This window comes from Manis javanica, chromosome 3 (genome assembly GCF_040802235.1).
Source record: "Manis javanica isolate MJ-LG chromosome 3, MJ_LKY, whole genome shotgun sequence".
Lineage (NCBI taxonomy): Eukaryota > Metazoa > Chordata > Mammalia > Pholidota > Manidae > Manis > Manis javanica.
Genome location: NC_133158.1, coordinates 148234053 through 148255718, shown reverse-complemented (window position 1 = coordinate 148255718; position 21666 = coordinate 148234053). Strand labels below are relative to the sequence as shown.

General features: G+C 37.7%; 1 long non-coding RNA gene across 3 annotated transcripts in view; it reads right to left on the bottom strand.

Moving 5' to 3' along the window:
* Window positions 1-21666, bottom strand: part of LOC118970481 (uncharacterized) — a 90164-nt gene that overhangs the window by 10103 nt on the left and 58395 nt on the right. Inside the window, exons 1-2 of one of the 3 annotated variants that reach the window (XR_005058534.2) lie at window positions 5882-5961; window positions 5005-5100 (exon numbers count right to left, since the gene is read on the bottom strand). The exons of the other annotated variants lie outside the window; for them this stretch is intronic. This is a non-coding gene — a long non-coding RNA (uncharacterized lncRNA). Of the gene's footprint in view, window positions 1-5004; window positions 5101-5881; window positions 5962-21666 lie in introns of those variants that run through there. 3 annotated transcript variants of the gene reach the window in all.

Sequence of the window (21666 nt, the reverse complement as noted above, 5' to 3'; positions counted from 1 at the left end):
AAGGGGAAATAGAATGCAATGCATTCATTTTAGGATACTTCAACACACCACTTACTCCAAAGGACAGAACAACCAGACAGAAAATAAGTAAGGATACAGAGGCACTGAACAATGTATTAGAACACATGGACCTAACAGACATCTACAGAACACTCCATACAAAAGCAACAGAATATACATTCTTCTCAAGAGCACATGGAACATTTTCCAGAATAGATCATATACTAGGCCACGATAAGAGCCTCAGTAAATTCAAAAAGATTTAAATTGTACCAACCAGCTTCTCAGACCACAAAGGTATGAAACTAGAAATAAATTACACAAAGAAAATGAAAAAGCCCACAAACACATGGAGGCTTCACAACATGCTCCTAAATAACCAATGGATCAATGACCAAATAAAAACAGAGATCAAGCAATATATGGAGACAAATAACAACAATAATTCAACACCGCAAAATCTGTGGGATGCAGTGAAGGCCGTGCTAAGAGGGAAACATACTGCAATAGAGACCTACCTCAGGAGAGAAGAACAATCCCATATGAACACTCTAAACTCACAAGTAATGAAACTAGAAAAAGAAGAACAAATGAGACACAAAGTCATAGAAGGAGGTACATAATAAAGATTACAGCACAAATAACTAGAATTGAGAAGAATAAAACAATAGAAAGAAACAATGAAAGCATGAGTTGGTTCTTTAAGAAAATAAACAAAATAAATAAACCCCTAGCCAGACGTATAAAGAAAAAAGGGAGTCTACACACATAAACAGAATCAAATATAAGAAATGAAACTCACTACTGACACCACAGAAAAATAAAGAATTATGAGAGAATACTATGAAAAATTATATGCTGACCAACTGGATAACCTAGAAAGAAGAAATGGACAACTTTCTAGAAAAATACAACCTTCCAAGGCTGACCCAGGAAGAAACAAAAAATCTGATTATACCAATTACCAGCAAAGAAATTGAAGTGGTAATCAAAAAAACTACCTAAAACCAAAATCCCTGGACCAGATGGTTTCACTGCTGAATTTTATCAGTTAGTAAAGACCTAATATCCATCCTCCTTAAGGTTTTCCAAAAAGTAGAAAACAAGGGAATACTTCCAAAGTCATTCTACAAGGCCAGCATCAATCTAATACCAAACCAGGCAATGACCCCACAAAAAAAGAAAATTACAGACCAATATCCCTAATGCACATACATGCAAAAATGCCCAACAAAATATTAGCAAACCGAATTAAAAAGTACATCAAAAAGATCATCCAGTATGATCAAGTAGGATTTATTACAGGGATGCAAGGATGGTACAACACTCAAAAATCCATCAACATCATCCACCACATCAACAAAAAGGACAAAAACCATGTGATCATCTCCATAGATGTTGAATAAGCATTCAACAAAATTCAACATCCATTCATGATAAAAACTTTCAACAAAATGGGTATAAAGGGCAAGCACCTCTACATAAAAAAAGGACATATATGACAAACCCACAGCTAACATTGTACTTAACAGAGAGAAGCTGAAAGCTTTTCCTTTAAGATCAGGAACAAGACAAGGATACCCACTCTCCTCACTTTTATTTAACATAGTTCTAGAGGTCATAGCCATGGCAATCAGACAACACAAAGAACTAAAAGGCATCCAAATTGGCAAGGAAAAAGTTAAACTGCTACTGTTTGCAGATTATGTTATATTATACGTAAAAAACCCTAAAGAATCCACATCAAAACTACTAGATCTAATATCTAAATTCAGCAAAATTGCAGGATATAAAATTAATACACAGAAATCTGTTGCATTCCTATACACTAAAAATGAACTAGCAGAAAGAGAAATCAGGAAAACAATTCCATTCACAACTGCATCAAAAAGAATAAAATACCTATGAATAAACATAACAAAGAAAGTGAAAGACCTATACTCTGAAAACTACAGGACACTCATCAGAGAAATTAGATACCAATATATGGAAATTCATCACGTGTTCATGGATAGGAAGAATTAATAGTGTCAAAATGGCCATCCTGCCTAAAGCAATCTACAGATTCTATGCAATTCCTATCAAAATACCAATAGCATTCTTCAATGAACTCGAGCAAACAGTTCTAAAATTCATGTGGAAGCACCAAAGACCTCAAATAGCCAAATCAATCCTGAGAAGGAAGAATAAAGCTGGGGGGAATTATGCACCCCAATTTCAAGCTCTACTACAAAGCCACAGTAATCAAGACAATTTGGTACTGGTACAAGAACAGATCCACAGACCAATGGAACAGACTAGAGAGCCCAGATATAAACCCAAGCATATATGGTCAATTAATATATGATAAAGGAGCCATGGATATACAATGGAGAAATGACAGCCTCTTCAGCAACTGGTGTTGGCAAAACTGGAGAGCTCCATGCAAGAGAATGAAACTGGATTATTGTCTATCTCCATACACAAAAGTAAACTCAAAATGGATCAAAGACCTGAATGTAAGTCATGAAACCATAAAACTCTTAGAAGAAAACATAAGCAAAAATCTCTTGAATATAAACATGAGCAACTTTTTCCTCAATGCATCTCTTTGAGCAAGGGAAACAAAATAAAAAATGAACAAATGGGACTACATCATGCTAAAAAGCTTCTGTATAGCAAAGAACACCATCAGCAGAACAAAAAGGCATCCTACAGTATGGAACAATATATTTATCCGACAAGGGGTTAACATCCAAAATATATAAAGATCTCACATGCCTCAACACCAAAAAAGCAAATAACCCTATTAAAAAATGGGTGGAGGATATGAACAGACTCTTCTCCAAAGGAGAAATTCAGATGGCCAACAGGCACATGAGAAGATGCTCCACATCACTAATTATTAGGGAAATGAAAATTAAAACCACAGTGAGATATCACCTCACACCAGTTACGATGGCCAACATAGAAAAGACTGGGAACAACAAATGTTGGAGAGGATGTGGAGAAAGGGGAACCCTCCTACACTGCTGGTGGGAATGTAAACTAGTCCAACCATTGTGGAAAGCAGTATGGAGGTTCCTCAAAAAACTCAAAATAGAAATGCCGTTTGACTCTGGAATTCCACTCCTAGGAATTTACCCTAAGAATGTAGGATCCCAGTTTCAAAAAGACATATGAACCCCTATGTTTACTGCAGCACTATTTATAGCAGCCAAGAAATGGAAGCAACCTCAGTGTCCATCAGTAGATGAATGGATAAAGAAGATGTGGTACATATACACAATGGAATACTATTCAGCCATAAGAAGAAAACAAATCCTACCATATGCAACAACATGGATGAAGCTAGAGGGTAATATGCTCAGTGAAATAAGCCAAGCAGAGAAAGGCAAGTACCAAATGATTTCACTCATCTTTGGAGCATGAAAATAAAGCAAAAACTAAAGGAACAAAACAGCAGCAGACTCACAGAATCCAAGAATGAACTAACAGTTACCAAAGGAAAAGGGCCTGGGGAGGATAGGTGGGAAGCGGGGGATAAGGGGAAAAAGGAACATTATGATTAGCACACATAATGTAGGCAGGGAGGGCGGTCATGGGAAAGGCAGTACAACACAGAGAAGACAAGTAGTGACTCTATAGCATCTTACTAAACTGATGGACAGTAACTGTAATGGGGTATGTGGTGGGGACTTGATAAGGGGGGATTCTAGTAACCACAATGTTGCCCATGTGATTTTATATTAATGATACCAAAAAAAAATCTCAATGGCTTAATGTGACAACGTATTTCCTTGCTTATTTAAAGTTCCCTGAGGTAACATTTCCTCCATATGGTGACTTAGAGACACAGGTTTCCCCCATCTTGGCTTCCAGGATGCATGCAACAGAGCAGGAGAGAATGTGAAGGGCCCACAGCACTCCCCACCTCCTGCCCTTAGTTAAAAGAAAATAAACACATTAAAACAAACACATCTATCTTCTTTTCTCTGTTGGCCAAAACCAGATACATGGTTTTAACCACCTTGCAAAACTAGGAAAAGTAGGAGAGCATACAGAATATTTGGGGAGCATCACTGCTTTATTTGGTGTATGCAGTTCTCACCAAAATCAAACTTAGGCAGAGCATATTCAGATATCTTGGAAATTCAACCTTCGGCCAATGCAGGTACCCTTGCCTTGACATTCTACAGTTTAAGCATTTCTACTTATCTATATTTAAAACACATGTAGGTCTTCCTCATAAGGAGAGAGCACCCTGGCATTTGTATAAAGTGTTTCAGTAAGCAAACCAAGCCCTGTTATTTGCAGAAGATAGAATTTAAAAGCTGGCAGCAAAATCAACACTGTTTTTTTCAGACTTGGTCCAAGATTTGGAGGATATCATGCACCATAGTTTGGAGACCATGCACATAGCCCATCATTGGACATAGATAATGTAATCAACAAACTTTTTTATCAAAATTATATCCACAACAAAACATATAACCTTTCCATGTTACATTTTTTTCCCCCAAACCATATAGTCTTTAAAAATGTTCACTGCCTTGTGAAACTAAATATCTCTTTCTATAGAGGAAGAGTTTTTTTGTTTTGTTTTGTTTTTGTTTCTTTTCCCTGGGGTTCATAAAACTGAGTGGATCAACCTTCACAATGCAAGTGTTTTGCTGCCAAGGGTATGCAGAAAAGGTTCATGGTGGCTTTTCTCTAGTGTTACACCCAGTTGTTCTTGGAAAAGCCTTCAGTTCTTGGAATGCACCTAGGTGAATGGAGTTCGGGAAAGAGAATTTCAGTAATAATCTTCATGTAGGAAAAATATGTGAATGAGAAATGGGAAGTCATCCTAATAGCACATAGAGGGGCAACAAGTTTGCTGACCCTTTTCCTTTCCCTTTTTTTTTCTTAATGGCAATTACTGACCTTCAGGTTTTTTTCCAATGTGCATTGACTCTTTGACACTTTCTACCCCAACTACTTCTGCCATCATATGGACAACCTGAGCCTGCACAGTAGACTTACCCAATAGGGAAGATCCCATCTCCAAAATGCTGGGAACTTCAGTTAATTTATTAGGCTCCATTCACTTCAGTCATCCATACCTGGGTGGCCCCAGACCTGTGAATATCCAGAATAATTCTATTGCTCAAATTTAAACTCTAAAATCCCAGTCTTCAAGCATGATTTCCTATATGTATATTACACACTCTCCATCACTCCCTACATCCACTTTTCCACATTTTTGCAGCATCATCCCCTTAACCCCTGCCTTAGGAGGTAGTAAGCTTCTGGTCTCCAATAAGTTCATGAATAGGAAGGATGGTTGTCTGTCAGGGATATAACACAGGGTAATATGGTCTTTTGAGAAAGTTAGGTTGCCCCGGAAGGTGAAAGGATATGGAATTCAAGGGCATATTGCTATTATGATTTAAATTCTTGATTTTAATAGATGCAACACCCTGACCTCCCAATGAACATTCCATGCTTAAAAGACTAAGGTCCTAAATTAGGTGCTAAATGATCATAGAATACATTATCTGTCATCATCTGGACAACCTGAGTAAACACAGTAGACTTTATAAATAGTCAGTCATAATTATCCATCTGTATTTAGTCTTCACTGGTCAAATAAGAGATATTTTATGCATCAAAGAATGTATCAGACATTGGTTTACCAATTGATAAAATCAAGGGATAGAATGTTAGAAAAGACTCTTTGCAATCCTAGGACAATCTAACATGACCATGTAATTATTTTTCTCTTCCTTGGGGAACAAAAGGACGTTTTTATACTGTAACAACTGTTTGTAAGCAAATTACAGAAAGATCTATGTACCTCTTTCCCAGAAGACAAATACACTGAGAGAAGAGAAACTGTAACACCTGCCAAATATCTTACTCAGCTCTTTGACTGAAGATTGTGTTGAGATGATCTCTATAGTTCTTCTAGAGAAGAGAACCGCATCTCTGATTGTCCTGAATGAGTTAAGAGAATTATCATTGACAAACACAATAGACCAAAAATTTCTGCTCTGAAGAAAGACTAAAAAAGGATGAGACTACCTACCCAGCACTACTGTTCTCTACTGGATCATCCACTGCATATCTGCCAAAGATTGACAAGGTATGAGCAAAACCTTTCTACTGTATCCTGTCAGCAAACCAGTTCTGCCACCTTGATTTCCAGGGCTTTTCAGGTTTTTAGTTCTCACTTTTGACAGCTAGAAACAATATAAGGATATTTCTTAGCACTGTGAAGAAAGGGATGACAAAATCCTTTGATTTAGAATACTGAAATGTCTATTTCATTGCAAGGAGAGCAGTCTCAATAACTTCTAACCCTGGCTTCAGAGACATCCTCTAATTTTAGAAAATTTCGGGCACTTTATTTAGTGGTCAACTGGACCAGTAACTGCTAAGGTTCCTTGCAACATCAGAACATTACACATGTGCTCATGTAGCTGGCTTTATATATAGTCACTAAAATAACATCTCATGCAAGTGTTCAGAGGATAGGAGAGAAAATGCAATGAGAACAGCTTTAACATATCCACAAAGGGGAAGTCAATCTATCATTTGATGGGCAATCAGGCTGATTTATGATTTATTTCACTTACTGACTTTTCAGCAAGAATTCTAAATTGATATTTAAGGGCTTCCACTGTTCTTGTTTTTAATCCCCCTTTAAAAAAACACGTATAGAACTTTGTTAAGTAATTCAAATCTGAAAACAATTTGCAATATAATTCAGTTGTTTGTATACTATGGACTATTAAGCAGGTATAAAGCTGCTCAACTGAAGTAAATAGGGGGAAAATGTATCTAGCTCATTAGCTTTATGCAGCCATCCCCACTATCAAAAATGCTTCAGAAAAATGAAAGACAAAAAGCCAGTTTGAAACTGATGTCACAGGGGGAAAAGGTCTTAAGTCCTCATTAAGTTGAATTTTAAAAGAAAAAGAACAGAACCACTTAGCTTAAAAGAAAAACAAATTTTAAAAGACAAAAATGCAGTGGGGGCTGCTCTGTATTTAAAATGACCAAACGGTTTCATTTTCTGCAAGTGAGGTATGTTGTTTACAAAGACCATTAGAAGTTGCTGAAATGTATGAAATCCTGAGGAATCCAATAACACATGCTGTGTAATGAATAACACAATATTCCTGAATATAAAATAGTAAAGACAACAGAAATTTGATATTTGAAATTTTTTTAAATGAGATATGACATCTTTGATAGAAATGCTTGTATTAATAATAGCACTTTGAAGTCTATATTTTAAAAAGAACAAGCAAATTCATGTTCTCTTGGAATGCTATGCCCATCTAAGAGAACCTAACAAGTTGGCTACATTAAATGATACATAAATAGTGTCTATCCCAGTGCTGGGTGGCAGAGGAATCTAGGGTTTTTGACTTCCTATCTCCCATACTTGCAGAGTCGCCTTGGTGCTGTCTCTCATACTGGTTCGCTCTCCAAAAATACAAGCCAGATGCCTGTGGATTCGGGTTATGTCTAAATGAGCCACACTGAGCACCAAATGACCTGGAATGTTTAATCCAGCTTTTGTCAGAACAAATTACTGGGATGTTCTCATGCCCCTTTAGGGACTAATCTGTGTTTGGATACCAAGTCCTGTGCAAAGCTGTGGGCCAAAGCCCACTTCACCCCTGCATGCAGGTCTCTGGATATGCTGCTCTGATATGGAGAGGAACCCTCTAAGATAAGGGGACAGAAAAGAGGACAGCCAAATAAAATACTGCATGGGTCCGACAGTTCTCTTTTGGAAAGAGAGGTCTGGAATGCTCTCTATGGATTGCCCTGGGAGATGCTGCCAGTGAGTCTATATGCCATGTGTGTGGACTGAATATTAGTGTCCCCCAAATATTCATATAATGAAATCCTACCCCGCAATGTGACAGTATTAGAAAGTGGGGCCTTTAGGAGGTGATTAGAATTAGATGAGGTCACAAGAATAAAGTTCTCATGAATGGGATTAGTACCTTTATAAGAGTTACAAGTGAGCTTGCTCCCTCTCTCTGTGAGGTCACATTGAATGAAAAGACAAGCAGTCTGCAACCAGACTGAACTAGGGCCTCACCAGAACCCAGCCATGCTGGTGCCCTCCTCTTTGACTTCAAGCCTCCAGAACTGTAAGAAATAAATCTTTGTTCTTTTTAAACCACCCCATCTATGGTACTTTGTTACAGCAGCTTGAGCTAAGACACCATGCCAGAACAGTGAGCTCTAACCTGTTTAGTTTAGTTCTAATATGTTTAGTATCAAATTATTCCCATTTTTCATTAACAATTCACTCAGATACAGGGCTTGCAGAAAGAAACTTAAAAATCAGGTTTGAGCTTGGTAAGTGTGGATGCCTGGTGGAATTGGCTGAGCCCTCCTCAATTCCTCTCAACTCACCGCCCTGCCACAGGGCCCTGAATGGGAGCAGGAGGCTGGCTGGGCAAGCTCCAGGGACTCCTAGGCAGCACCTTCTCCTGCACTCAAACTCCTCCCTTGGCCTCATGGACCCGGGCTGCACACTCCTTACTTTGTTTTGTTATTATTCTACTTTAGGAGAGTGGACGGAGAGAACTGACTATAATATTCTTCAGTTTCAGGTTTTCTAGCATCATCAAGCCATGCAAAGTTCTTTTGTTGTTTTAATTCTGTATGTTTCCCCATCATAACCTTACCTATGCACTTACTTCACTTCCCTCTGCCCCACAGGCATGAATTCTCATGTGTTTAATATATATCCTTGGATCTATGTATGTCTTGGAAAGATATGTGAATATGATTTCAATTTATACAAATAGTATTGAATTATATATGTCATTCAGGTTCCTCCTTTTTATTGTATATATGTGTGTATCATTACATCTACACAATGTAATATGTTACCCCTGACTGCTGTGTAGTATTCCATTGTCTGCACCCACTGCATATTACTAAGTACCAATGCTGTACTGCTCTTCAGAGGTTGCTCCTTTACATGCCCAGGAAGGGTGCATGAGAATTCCTGTTTGTCTGCCCTTGGTATTATCCAAATTCCTTTTTTTTTTTGTCAATCTGATGATTGTAAAGTGGGTCTTGTTACTGTTTCCACTTGCATTTCTCTGATTACTACTAAAATTGGACTTCCCTTCACAAGCCCGTTACTCATTTAGATTTGTCCTTTTGTGGATTGCTTCTTCATTTCTTTTGACGATTTTCTTTTGTTTATTGATTTGCTCATTGTATATCATAGGCAGTAATCCCTTGTTAATATCCAGCATATACCTTCTCCAAGCTCATCCTCATTCTGTTGAAATTGCTGTTAGTGTTCTTTATTAAATAGAAATCCTTAATTTAGATATAATTAAATCTACCAGTTTTTTCACCTTAGTTTTGTAATTTTAGCATCATGTTTAAGAAAATCTTCTCCACTCTAACATCACAAGAACTTTTTATTACAATTGTGTTAAGTGTACAGATTAACTTGGGTATAATACATATCTTTACAATATGGTCACCTTGTCATAAAAATGTTATAACTCTCCAATTATTCAGTTCTATTCTATGTCTCTTATATGGTTTAAGAATTTTTTATTATAAACAATTTTCTGCATTCTTTGTAGGCTATTACTTACTTACTACTTTATAATTTTTGTTTTGCCTCTGTTTTTCCATAGTGTTTTCTAGTAAATTATTGCTATAGATTATCTTAAACCAGCAAACTTCGGAACTCTTATTATACTAAGAGTTTGTCAATTTGTTGTGCTGTGTTTTCAGTGATTATATTATATGCAAATAATGACAAGTTTGCACTTCCTTTATCTCTCAGTTCTATTTCTTATCTCTCTGCAGTAGCCTGAACCGTTAAATACTTGTAGACTAGTAAGCAGTGCTCATGTGCCATATGATTTTGCTGTTCCTGAACTAAAAGGGAATGTATTTCAAGTTTTTCTGTTAAATACATTTTCTGTAGAGTTTTCATACATAGTATTTATCAAGTTAAGGGAGTTTCCTTTACTGCGGGGTACTTTATCCCATCAAAGATGTTAAAATTTATCAAATTCTTTCTGTTAGTGGGTTCATTCCAGTGACAGATTTTCTGATTTTAAGTTAGTCTTTCATTCCTGGAATAAATACTAGATAATATTATATTTCTATAGTATATAATTGACTCTCATTATCTAGTATTTTACTTAGGATTTTCCTGTCAGAAATGAAATGGCGTTACAATTTTCTTTTGTTTACTGGCTCTGTTTTAGGAATCATCGTTAAGCTACCCTCAAGAATGACTAGGGTTGCTATTAGTCTTTTCTATTTTCTGCTTGACCTGTTCTATAACCTTACAACGCACTAGCCTGGACTTGTTTTCATGGTAGTCAGAGTTCCAAGAGAGCAAACACCGAAGTATAAAATGCTTTGCGGAACTTGGGCTCAGAACTGCCACATTTTTGCTATGTTCTAATGGGCAAAGCCACAAGGCCAGTGCAGACTCAAAGGATGAGGAAACAGATCCCACATCTTGATTAAATGAGCTACAAATTCATGTTGCAAAGGACACAGACTCATACAGAGATGGACAATCAGGGCCATTTTTGCAATCAATCTACCAATTACTTCAGTTTATTGCTTTATAAGAAAACACCTCAAAATCCCATGGTGTATATCAACAACTCATTATTATCTCTTATGATTTTATATGATGACCCAATTTACATGAGCAGTTGCCACTTGGGGTCTCCAATGCAATTACAGTCAGATGATGGCTGAGACTGAAGTCATCTGAAGGCTCAATGGGGCTAGATAACCCAGATGGTTCCTTCAGTCACATGTCTCGTACCTCGGCTGAGATGACTGCAATAGCTGCGCCCTGCTTCCATGTGGCTTCTTCTCCATATTGCCAGCTTAGACAGTCTCAGCATGGCATTCTCAATACATTCAAACTTAGCTGCTCATTTTCACCAGAGTAAGCATTCCAAGAAACCAAAGCAGAAGCTATAAGATGTCTTCTACCCCAGCCTCAAGTCACACGGTGTCTCTTCTGCCACCTTCTTTTGGCTACATGGAGCCAGCCCAGAGGCAGGATGGAAGCTGTGAAGAGTAGGTATTTGTGAGCACCATACATGTGTAGGTGTGTGCAGTGTCATATGTGCAGGACAATATCATCTTCAGCTTTAGTTCTGAATGTGTAGAAGACTTGTTTCCATGTAAATAAATACATGTGCCCATGATACTGCTTTTTTAGACAATAATTGTACTTATTTCCTAGAGTGCTGAGTTTATATTTCTCTTCCAGCCTATATAATTTTTTCAGCAGTGTTGTCAAAGTGGATACTTTTAAAGCCTTACATGACAGAGAATATCTTTATTTCACAGACACATTTCATTTATTGAATTTCTCTCCCTTCAGTACTCTGTGTTCAGTGTTGCTATTAAAACACTACTTCTCTAGGGCCATTAGATGAGTTTTGTCTTTTTTTTTTTTTAATTCTCCTTTTTTCATTGTAGGCTCAGTCCTTACCCATTCCATCCACCCCCTCCAACACACCAAGTGATGCTGCCCCTCACGGAGACCCCATGCTTCCTCCCCAGGCGCTGCTCTTTCTCCATAGCTGCCTCAGTAGTAATCCTGTTCTCGAAGAGGAGAGCAGGGGAAGGAGGGAACATTCGGGGTCTGGCACAAGGCTGCACCTGCTTTCAACCACTCCTACTGACAGCCAGACTACAGTGCTTGATGTTGTCCCGCACTTCCAGCCAGAGAGCTGACTCTGCCATTATCCTGCCCGGCATGGCTTTGGGAAAGGCAATGGTCCGTCCAGGGAATGTGGGGCACAATAAGAACACTCCCCCGTCCCCAGCTACCCGTACTCATGGCTCACATCTCCTCCATTCCAGATTGCCCTTTCCACCCAACCCTGGTATTTCCACCCCCACCCCCAGCCCCTGGACAAAAAGACTCAGTCACTTTCCACCTCGTCAGGCAGTTCTCACATCCTTTCTGAGATATGATATTGTAGTATTGAAATTAGAATATGCCAATCTTCAGAATGTAATATATAAAATGAGTTTTCTCAGTCAACTGTACCGTTGTAAATTTCCATTAGAGAGTATACTTTATATAATTACCTTCTTTAAAAAAATAATGAGGCTAAAATGAATAAATCAACATATATTGTGCATGATTATTTTCTGAGTTTGTTTAATCAGTAAAGAATAAAAAAGAACAATTGTTAACACATTCATCTTGCTAAAACAAAGGACACAAATGTTTTGCTATTAATTAATGCATACATTCCCTTGTTTCCCTCTTTTCATAATATTTGGCATTCTTTATCAACTTGTACATAAAGGAATAGAAAAACAAGGCTTCTTACATTGTCCTTTGTACACACACACACACACACACACACACACACACATATATATATATATACACTAATAAATCAAAGAATAATAATTCACTAGAAAGTAGAAAATAGCTTCAATGACAGAACAGAAGGGACCTGGCTTACAGTTTTGAGAGGCCCAAAGGCAAATATATCAATCTTTAAAGTCACTCACTGGTGAACATTTTAATTATTTTATTCTAATGCTAACTATAATTATTTTTAGTATGGAATCTTTTCACTAGTTAAATTCACAGCCCTCTTGTTGTTCAGAGTTTGTTTTGAGTTTGGGGGTGGTTGTGGGGTTTTTTTGCACTTACCACATGGTTTGTTAATGTTATCATTTTGGCCTCGAACTTTAGTGTAAAGTCTTGCAGATGAAAATGCAGACCTTACTGACAGAACTGGGACTACAAACCAGGGGCAAAGCTGTCATTTTTTTCCCTGTATTCTTAAATATAAAATATATATATAAATATTTACATCTTTCTATTCTAAGAGCTTTGCATGTACACAAATACTTCTGCCATCTGTTTCTTTTGGATGTTTATTGATGTGAATCCACAATAAAAATTCTCACAATTGTAAACTGTTCAGTTAGTATGTTTTCATCTGGAATCTGACCCATATACCTGAAGAACATTCTTGAACCATATTGTTGGAAATACCTACTCTCCCACTTAGCTGAGTTTTTGGAAGAACTTCTTAAGCATAAGTTTTAGAGGGGATATTCAAAAGTAATAAGGTAGTTAATGACTGTCGTATTCCTTTAATTTTGAATTATTATCTTGCTCTTTAAAATGTGGGTGAATTAAGAGATATTTTTCATTTAAACTAGAGTATAACACTTATTTCTAAAATATCATCACTGACATGCTTAGGTTTACATGGGACTCAGTCAGAAATGATCCTTGGATGCAGTGACTATAACTCAAATAGCAATTTCATTATTACACTGTGGAACTGGACTTTTTTCTGGGGAGGTCTTCTTTGACAATGAAATACTGGAAACAAGTATAAGGGTTGCTTTTTTAGCTTACTGTTTATTTTATTTTGTTTTTGTAAGAAAATCAGAAGCCTTTTTTGCAAAGAGCCTCAAATAGGTCCTAAAAATACACTCATCTAGCAGAACCCCAGCTCAATCTACAAAAGCCCTGAGGGAGTCTGCTCCCCATTGTGGTGTGGCTCTAGCCAGGCCCTCTGGCACTAGGAAATGCACAGCAGTAGAGAGTGAGAAGGAGCAGATGGGTCCAGAGAGTGAGAAGGGGCAGCCGTCTCCATTCCCTTACTTCATCTCTGTGCTTGGAAAACCAGCTGTGTAGAATGCCCGGGGCTGTGCCCTGCCCAGGAGGAAAGTGAGACCCTTAAAGTCTGTAACTGACCTGCGTGAGGTGTGACCATTGTGCTCTCATGAACCTTTCTTGATAGCTAAATATCAAAATGCTTTAACATTTGGGGGAAGAATGGAGAGACCTAAGTTCATTACTGCAAAGATACAGCATGGCTAACATCCAAGATGCCATGACCAATGAGTTAAATAAGAGGTAGGGAGGAACCATCTGTTTACTGTGCAAACCAAGCAAAAAGCAGACATCTGGGGAGACAGGTGATGGAGTGGAAATAGAGTTGAACTGAAATTCAGGAGGCATGTGTGGTAGCCCAAACTTTGCAACATCATAGCAACAATGTGACCTTGAGGGAAGCCATAGCCTTCTTCAGCAGCACACCAACAGTATGATACTAGAGGACACCCAAAGTATTTATAAACTCAAAAGATTTTTTCCTTGACCTCAATTGCTCTCTCCTGCTAATGCAGACATACATCAAGCACAATCATTTGCTCATAATAGGGATTCAATATGCTAAATCAAGTGTCCAAGGGCAACTTAATTAGGTAGGCAAAGGAGCTGTGGCTGTTTCTGATGTGAGTCCACTGACCTTGGAAAAGTGTCCTTTGTCTGCCCAGCTACATCCCTGCCTGTCAGAGGTAGCACTTTTTGCTGACTTACAGAGAACAGTAGCTATACACATATTAAAATTCTTTGTCAACCTACAGAATGATATTCTCACTCAGTAGTTAATACCCTTCATTTCATGTGCAGAAAGTTTTTGGTTTCAGATGGTTGTTCGTATGCTAAAATTTTTCCCAAACTTATTTCCTACAAATGTTGGTAATAAAGCAAGACAGTGGTCAAGGGGCAAAGAGGAAAGGTCATATCTTAAAACTGAATGGTAACAAACATTTCAATTCTCACCTCAAATGGCATGATCATCCTAACATTTCTTGGGATTCTTTCATTAGCTTGAATATTTACATAAATAAGAATTATTTTCTCCCGATAGGAATGTATTTAAATAAAATTAATTCATGTGGCTTTTTCAAGTTATTCACTGAGGATTAACTCACCAAAATAAGAAAACTGCTATTAGCTTATAGGGCAAGGAATACATGACCCAAGGCATGGGTTCAGAAATCTTGTACACATTGCAAAGAAATATAATATTGAATTACAATAACATGCTCATCTTATTTTTCATTGACCTGAATGGCTGGTGCCATGGAAACAGTGTGATTTCTATACTATATCAATAATTCAATAGTCTGAAATGGCACTAATAATAAAAGCATTCATTTTGTTACTTTGTTTCACTGCAAAAAGCACTGAACAAAATCAAAGTAAGAGGGCATCCTATGAGGATTAGTTCACTGGATTGAGACAATTATTTATTAATATGAATAATCCACTAAAATAAGTCCCTATTCAAAGCAGTAGCATACATCTCTTTATCTCCTTTCATTCTCTACAACTGACTCTCAAACTGATATTAAGGGCTAACCTGGTTCTATTTTAGAATGATTTAAAGATATATAATATTTTAGATACATTATAAAATTTTTCTTCTAGTTATTAATGGTTTTTCTTAATTCAAGTAGGATTCTCCTATCAAATCTATGTTTAGTGTATTGTATCTATACTTTAGGGTCTTCTTTCTAAAACTCCTTTTTTCATAAATTTTCCACTTAGCTAACAAGTATGTATTTAAATCACCTTGTGCTAGGATGATTTTGTTTTCTTCATCTGATCAGATTAATCAATGTGCAATTTGATCAGAATAAGTAAGTTCTCCAAGAAATCTCAGCAATGTAGGCATAGTAATATCCTGACTTTTGGTCTAAAATGATGGTTAAAATACCAAAAGCCAAATTGCTTTTCTTTTTATTGCCTCCTTTGAAAATATTCCTTTCATAGATGTGTCAGAATAACATAAAGTGTATTTAATCGACCATGTGACTTTGACCTCATTGAAATCCTTCATGTGCCTGGGACTTATTAAGATTTCTAATTTGAGTATTCAGTTACCTACTGTTTATAGCTTGGTCTTTGGAGTTAAAGGGGTTGGGGCTAAATCCTGACTCTGCTGCTTGTAAAATGTTCGACTTTAGGCTATTTGGCCTTTCTTAGCCTTAGCTCTCTCATCTCTAAAAGCAGGAATAACAGCATGCCTGACTCATAGGGCTGTTGTAAGGCTGAGAAGTCCCCATATAGGAAAAGGTCAAGGAAACACCAGGTACAAAGCATGACTAAACAGTGGTTTCCCTTATTTCTTAATTTCTTCACTTCTAGTGGGTTTATTCTTTAAGATAATTAATAGTCACATGCCTAGCAAAATTCCTCTATAACTGTCAAAAACTGATGAACTCTTCTGTAACTACTTATCACGTGCTAATAGTGAATGCAGCAAATTATTTCTCTCTTGTGGTCTATTTAGAATAGCACATAAATTGATGCTAATTCATTAGTACAGGAAAATTTCAATTAACCTGAGCACCCAAATGATCAGGGAGAAGGCAATGAAAGAAGTTGGGAAGAAGCAATACTAATGGAGAGCCCACAGTTATATGACACCAGGGCCTCTGTTCTTAGTACTGTTTCTTCCTAACGTTTTTCATTGCCTTCCCCCGATCATATGAATGTTCAGGTTGAGATTTTCCTGTACTTACGAATTAACATCATGTGTTATTTCTAAACATACTGGAAGAGAGACTCCTACCATTTCAAGTCTACCCTAGTTGAAGTCAAAGGATGGGGCCACTTCTTTAAGGCATCCTCAAGCCACTAGAGTGGAAATGGCAGGATGATGTTTACTGTCTAGAGCCCTACAGGAATTCCATGCCATCTGTGTTCATCAAGAGATGGTAGGTAATATCGCAATAACTGGTAACTCACTAACAGTAATAACAATAACAATACTCTACATCCCCGAGGCGTAACACCACAAACATTTATTTGCTGCTCACATTACACAAAAGAGACAAGTCAGGGAGAGGCTCAGGGCTACACCATCTCACAGGGCTTAGTCTGAGAGAGGCCCCGCTATTCCTGCACCTGTTCTATTGGAAACATAAGGCGATCTTGGTCTCTGCAACAGGAAAAGAAAGTCCTAGATAGAGTGTCTTGCACTTGGCAATTAAATGCTTTGGCCCAGAACTGACAGACCTCTTCCTTTCACAGTGCATGGCCAGAACTAGTCACATAACCCTGCCTAACTGCAATCTTCCTACATGCCTGGAAAGATAAATGAGCAGGGTATGGGTAAGCACTCAGGATCTCTACGACAACACTCATGGCGAGGGGCAGCAACATGGGATAATGAATGTGGGATGAAGGCAACGGGCTAGGGCAGCTAAATGGACACTTCCTACTGCCCTCAGCTGGTGCCCAGTTTTTTTCCCATGAGTTATAGAAGAGGCTGGCCCACAAGAGCCTCATATCTTCTACATTAAGAAACACAGCCACTGGTATTGACTGGAAGCCATTTGAAAGATTTGCCCCCTTAGTAAATGCCTGGGGATAAATGCTGATAAGAAAAAAGATAACTTACATCAACAGTGGATGCCACTCAAGGACATTTCCACCCACACAGTGCCCTCTAAACCATCCCCCACCATCCACATCTACACAATCTAGATGGGATGAAAGGGAGGGATCCCAAATTTATCTGAGAAAAATCCCAAAAGTGACTAGCCCCTTATACCATACACAAATATCAGCTAGAAATGAATTGAAGACTCAACCATGAGATCTGAAACTATAAAACTCCTAGAAGTAAACATAGAGGGTAAGCTCCTTGACATTAGTCTGGACAATGATTTTTTGGATTTGACCCTGAAAGCCCAGGCACTCAAATAATAGCCCTGCATTATCCAAGATTAAGTTTCAGCTACAGGTGGAATAATAGTTCAAGACAGATGTGCCATTTATGGTAAAATCATACCCACAAACATGGTTTGGAAGTATCATGACTGGTACACAATAATGTGTAATAGAACTAAGGGGTTATAAGAAGACATATCTGCCATGCATGGGAGAACCTGGATGGGGAAAGAGAAAAAAAAAAAAAACGGAAAAGATACCAGTGCCCAGCCCAGACATGCAGGCAGAAAACAGGTGTCCCTAGACTAAGTAGGAAATAGGTAAGATGGATCTGACCAAGCTAGGAATTATATTTAACTTCTTCCAATTTTAAACTACCTTGTTTTGCCTGTGCTTTCTTAGAATAAGAATTGGGTTCTGATGGAAAGGAAGAAGTAAAATTATCTGTTTGAAAGATAATACGATCATATAGAGAAAACCCTAAAGAATTCCTCAAAAAACTATTAGGACTAATGAACAACTTAGGTGAAGTTACAGGAAACAAAATCAGCATACAAAAATCAGTTGTGTTTCTATATACTAACAATGAATTATCTGAAAAATAGCAATTGCGTTTACAATAGTATCAAAAAGAATCAAATACTTAGAAATAAATTTAGCCAAGAAGGTGAAAAACCTGTACACTGAAAACTATTAAATATTAATGCAAGAAATTGAAGACGACACAAATAAATGGAAAGACATTCCATTTTCATGGGTTGGAAGAATTCATACTGTTAAAATGTCCATACTAAACAAAGTGATCTAATATTCAATGCAATCCCTATCAAAGTCTTGATAGCATTTTTACAGAAATAGAACAAAAAATCTTAAAATTCATATGGGATCACAGAAGACCCAGATAGTTCAAGCAATCTTGAAAAATAACAAAACTGGAGGCATCACATTATTTTATTTCAAATTACATTATGAAACTATAGTAATCAAAAAAGCACATGTAGGAAAAATGGAATTCCCATGCCAGGGTGTGTGCCTGACCCTGACCTACTTGCCCATTTGGTACATGCTGTGCTGTCTCATGCCTCCCCACAGTGTGCATGCATCATGACCTCAGGCCTATCTACTGAGCCTATGCAGACTCAGGTCACTATTGGCAATGGGTCACTATTGTCTGTGTTCCTATGTAACAACCCTGGCCTCATGCTCTATGTGGACTGTGGATTACAGCCTTCCTACATGCAGATGCTGTGGATGTGATATCAGCACTCAACTGGCTGCCAGGAGAATAAAGTTTGGTATGAATTCGACAGCCTTATTGTTCTTCAGTCTCACAGAATCCAGTATGAACCTGCCAGGAGCTGAGCTCCTGCGCTCAAGTATAGTAGAAGCAGAAAAACAGACACACTGACCGATAGAACAGAGTAGAGAACACAGAAATGAACCCACAGATATACAGTCAACTAATCTTTGATAGAGAACCAAGAATACAAAATGTAGAAAGGACAGTCTCTTCAATAAGTAGTATTTGGAAAACCAGATAGCCATATAAAAAAGGCATGAAATTGGATGCCTATGTTATACCATCCACAAAAATCAACTAAAAATGGATTGAAGATTTAACCATAAAGTTTGAAACTATAAAACTCCTAGAAGTAAACATAGGGGGTAAGCTCCTTGACATCAGTCTTGACAATGATTTTTTGGATTTGACACTGAAAGCATAGGTACAAAAAACAAAATAAACAAGTGCATCAAACTAAAAATGTCCACACAGCAAAGAAAACCATTAACAAAATGAAAAGGCAACCTAAAAAATGGAAGAAAATATTTGCAAACCATATATCTGATGACAGGTTAATTCCTAAAATATGTAAGGAGTTCTGACAACTCAGTTGCAAAAAATCAAATAACTAAGAAATTGGGTACAGGACTAAATATACAGTTCTCCAAAGAAGACATAGACCAACAGGTGCTTGAAAAGGTGCTCAGCATCACTAGTCATCATGGAAATACAAATCAAAACCACAAGATACCTCTTTATACACAGGATGATTATTATTAAAATCAAAAACAAAAGATAACAAGTGTTGGCAAGGATGTGGAGAAAAGGGAGCCCTGGCCTATTGGTAAGACAAACTGGTGCAGCCAATATGGAAAAAAGTATGGAGATTTCTCCAAAAATGAAATATAAAACTACCATATGGTCCAGCAATCCCACTTGTAGGTATGTATCTAAAAGAATTGAAATTAGTATCTTGAAGAGATACCTGTTTATGATCCCAGGTTTATGGCAGCATTATTCACAACAGCTAAGATATGGAAACACATAAATATCCATGGGCAGATAAACAGATATGGAAGATGTGATATAAACATACAATGGAATGCTATTGAGCCTTAAAAAGAGGAAATCCTGTCATTTGTGACAACATGGACCTGGAGGACATTATGCTAAGAGAAATAAGCCAAACAAAAGACAAATACTGTATGATCTCATTTACATATCAAATCTAAAATAGTCTGACTTATGGAAGCAGAGAGAATAATGGGGATTGCCACCAGCTGTGGAGCAAGGAAAACAGGGAGGTGATGGCAAAAAGTACAAAGTTTCAGTTATTTAAGATAAATAAGTTCTAGAGATCTGCTGTAAAGCATACTGCCTACAGCTAACAATAAATACTGTAATATATATTATATACTTGAAATTTTCTGAAATGGTAGATCTTGTGGTAAAATATTTTTATCACAATAGTAATTATAATAACAATATTAATAACAACATAGGGGGTGGGAGGAAATGGGAGAGTGATGGATATGTCTCTGGACTTCATGATTTCATGAATGTATAATTATCCCCAAACTTTTCTCTTTTTTTAAGTGTCAATCACACACCAGTAATGTAGCTTTAAAAACAAAGAGAAAGAATTGGGGCCTGAGATTGGTCAGAACTGAGGAGAAATGTCCCTATGACTAATTAAAGCCCTGAGTCCCACTGTAACCCATTATCCCATTGCTGCGAAAATGACTTTCAGACCCAAATCCCATCTTTCCATCTACTGCATAAAACTGTTATTAGATCACATTATACTGGCAGGGTAGTGCAGAAATTTCTTAGCATAGTATACTATTCCTACATTATTCATCTTCAAGCTTTCCAAAAATCATGCTCTTTGACACCAGTTATGCTGAAAAATCTACAGTTCTCTGTCATTCCTTTTCTTCAGACTTCCACATGCTCTGAACAAATGAGCATAGGCTTCACCACCAGGAATGGTTGAACAGCGACCTGGTAGTATGTCAAAGGTTACTTGTCCCATCTGGGACTAACAATGACAGTTGAGATCCATGGATTACCCCCAGTGCATTGGACCTTAAACAATCCCAGAAGATTCTTTATTCTAATCATCAGTTGATAAAAATTAAGGTTTCATGCTCAGGTAGCTTTAAAACCTGTCATTGGGAATAAAGATTATCCGCACTGACAGGCTAACTTGATCACTGTTCTAACATTTGGGCTCTTAAAATCCCACTCTTCTTTTCATGTGCGTGAGTCAGAAATACTGGTCATAAAGCGTCTCCTTCCCAGGGAATTCCTTGGATTTGAGGCCAGGTATATTAGTCTTCCCTGACTGCTGTAACAAAATACCATAGATTGGATGCATTAAACAACAGACCTTTCTCACGGTCTGAAGGTTCAACATGTCATACTCTGTTTCTGGTGAGGGCCGCCTTCCTGGCTTGCAGATGGCTGCCTTCTCAGTGTGTCTCTCTTCCTCTTCCTATAAAGCCACTAATGCCTTCATAAGGACCAGGACCTCATCTAATCCTAATTACCTCTCAAATGCCCCATCTCCAATTACCATCACCTTGGGGATTAGGTAATTGTGGATTAGGACTTCCACCTATGAATTTTGGGTGGGGGAACACAATTTGGCCCATAGCACCAGGTGATGCTACAAACATGAAGGGTTTCAAATCTTCCCTTCATCAAATTATTCTCCATGATTCTTGTTTACTTCAACATTTCTGAGAAGGTGACCATCTGCAAGCCAAGGTGGGAGGCCTCAGGAGAACGACACCTGTGACACCTTGACTGGACTTCTAGCCTCCAGAACAGAAAAAAAAATTTCTGCTGTTTAAACCACTCA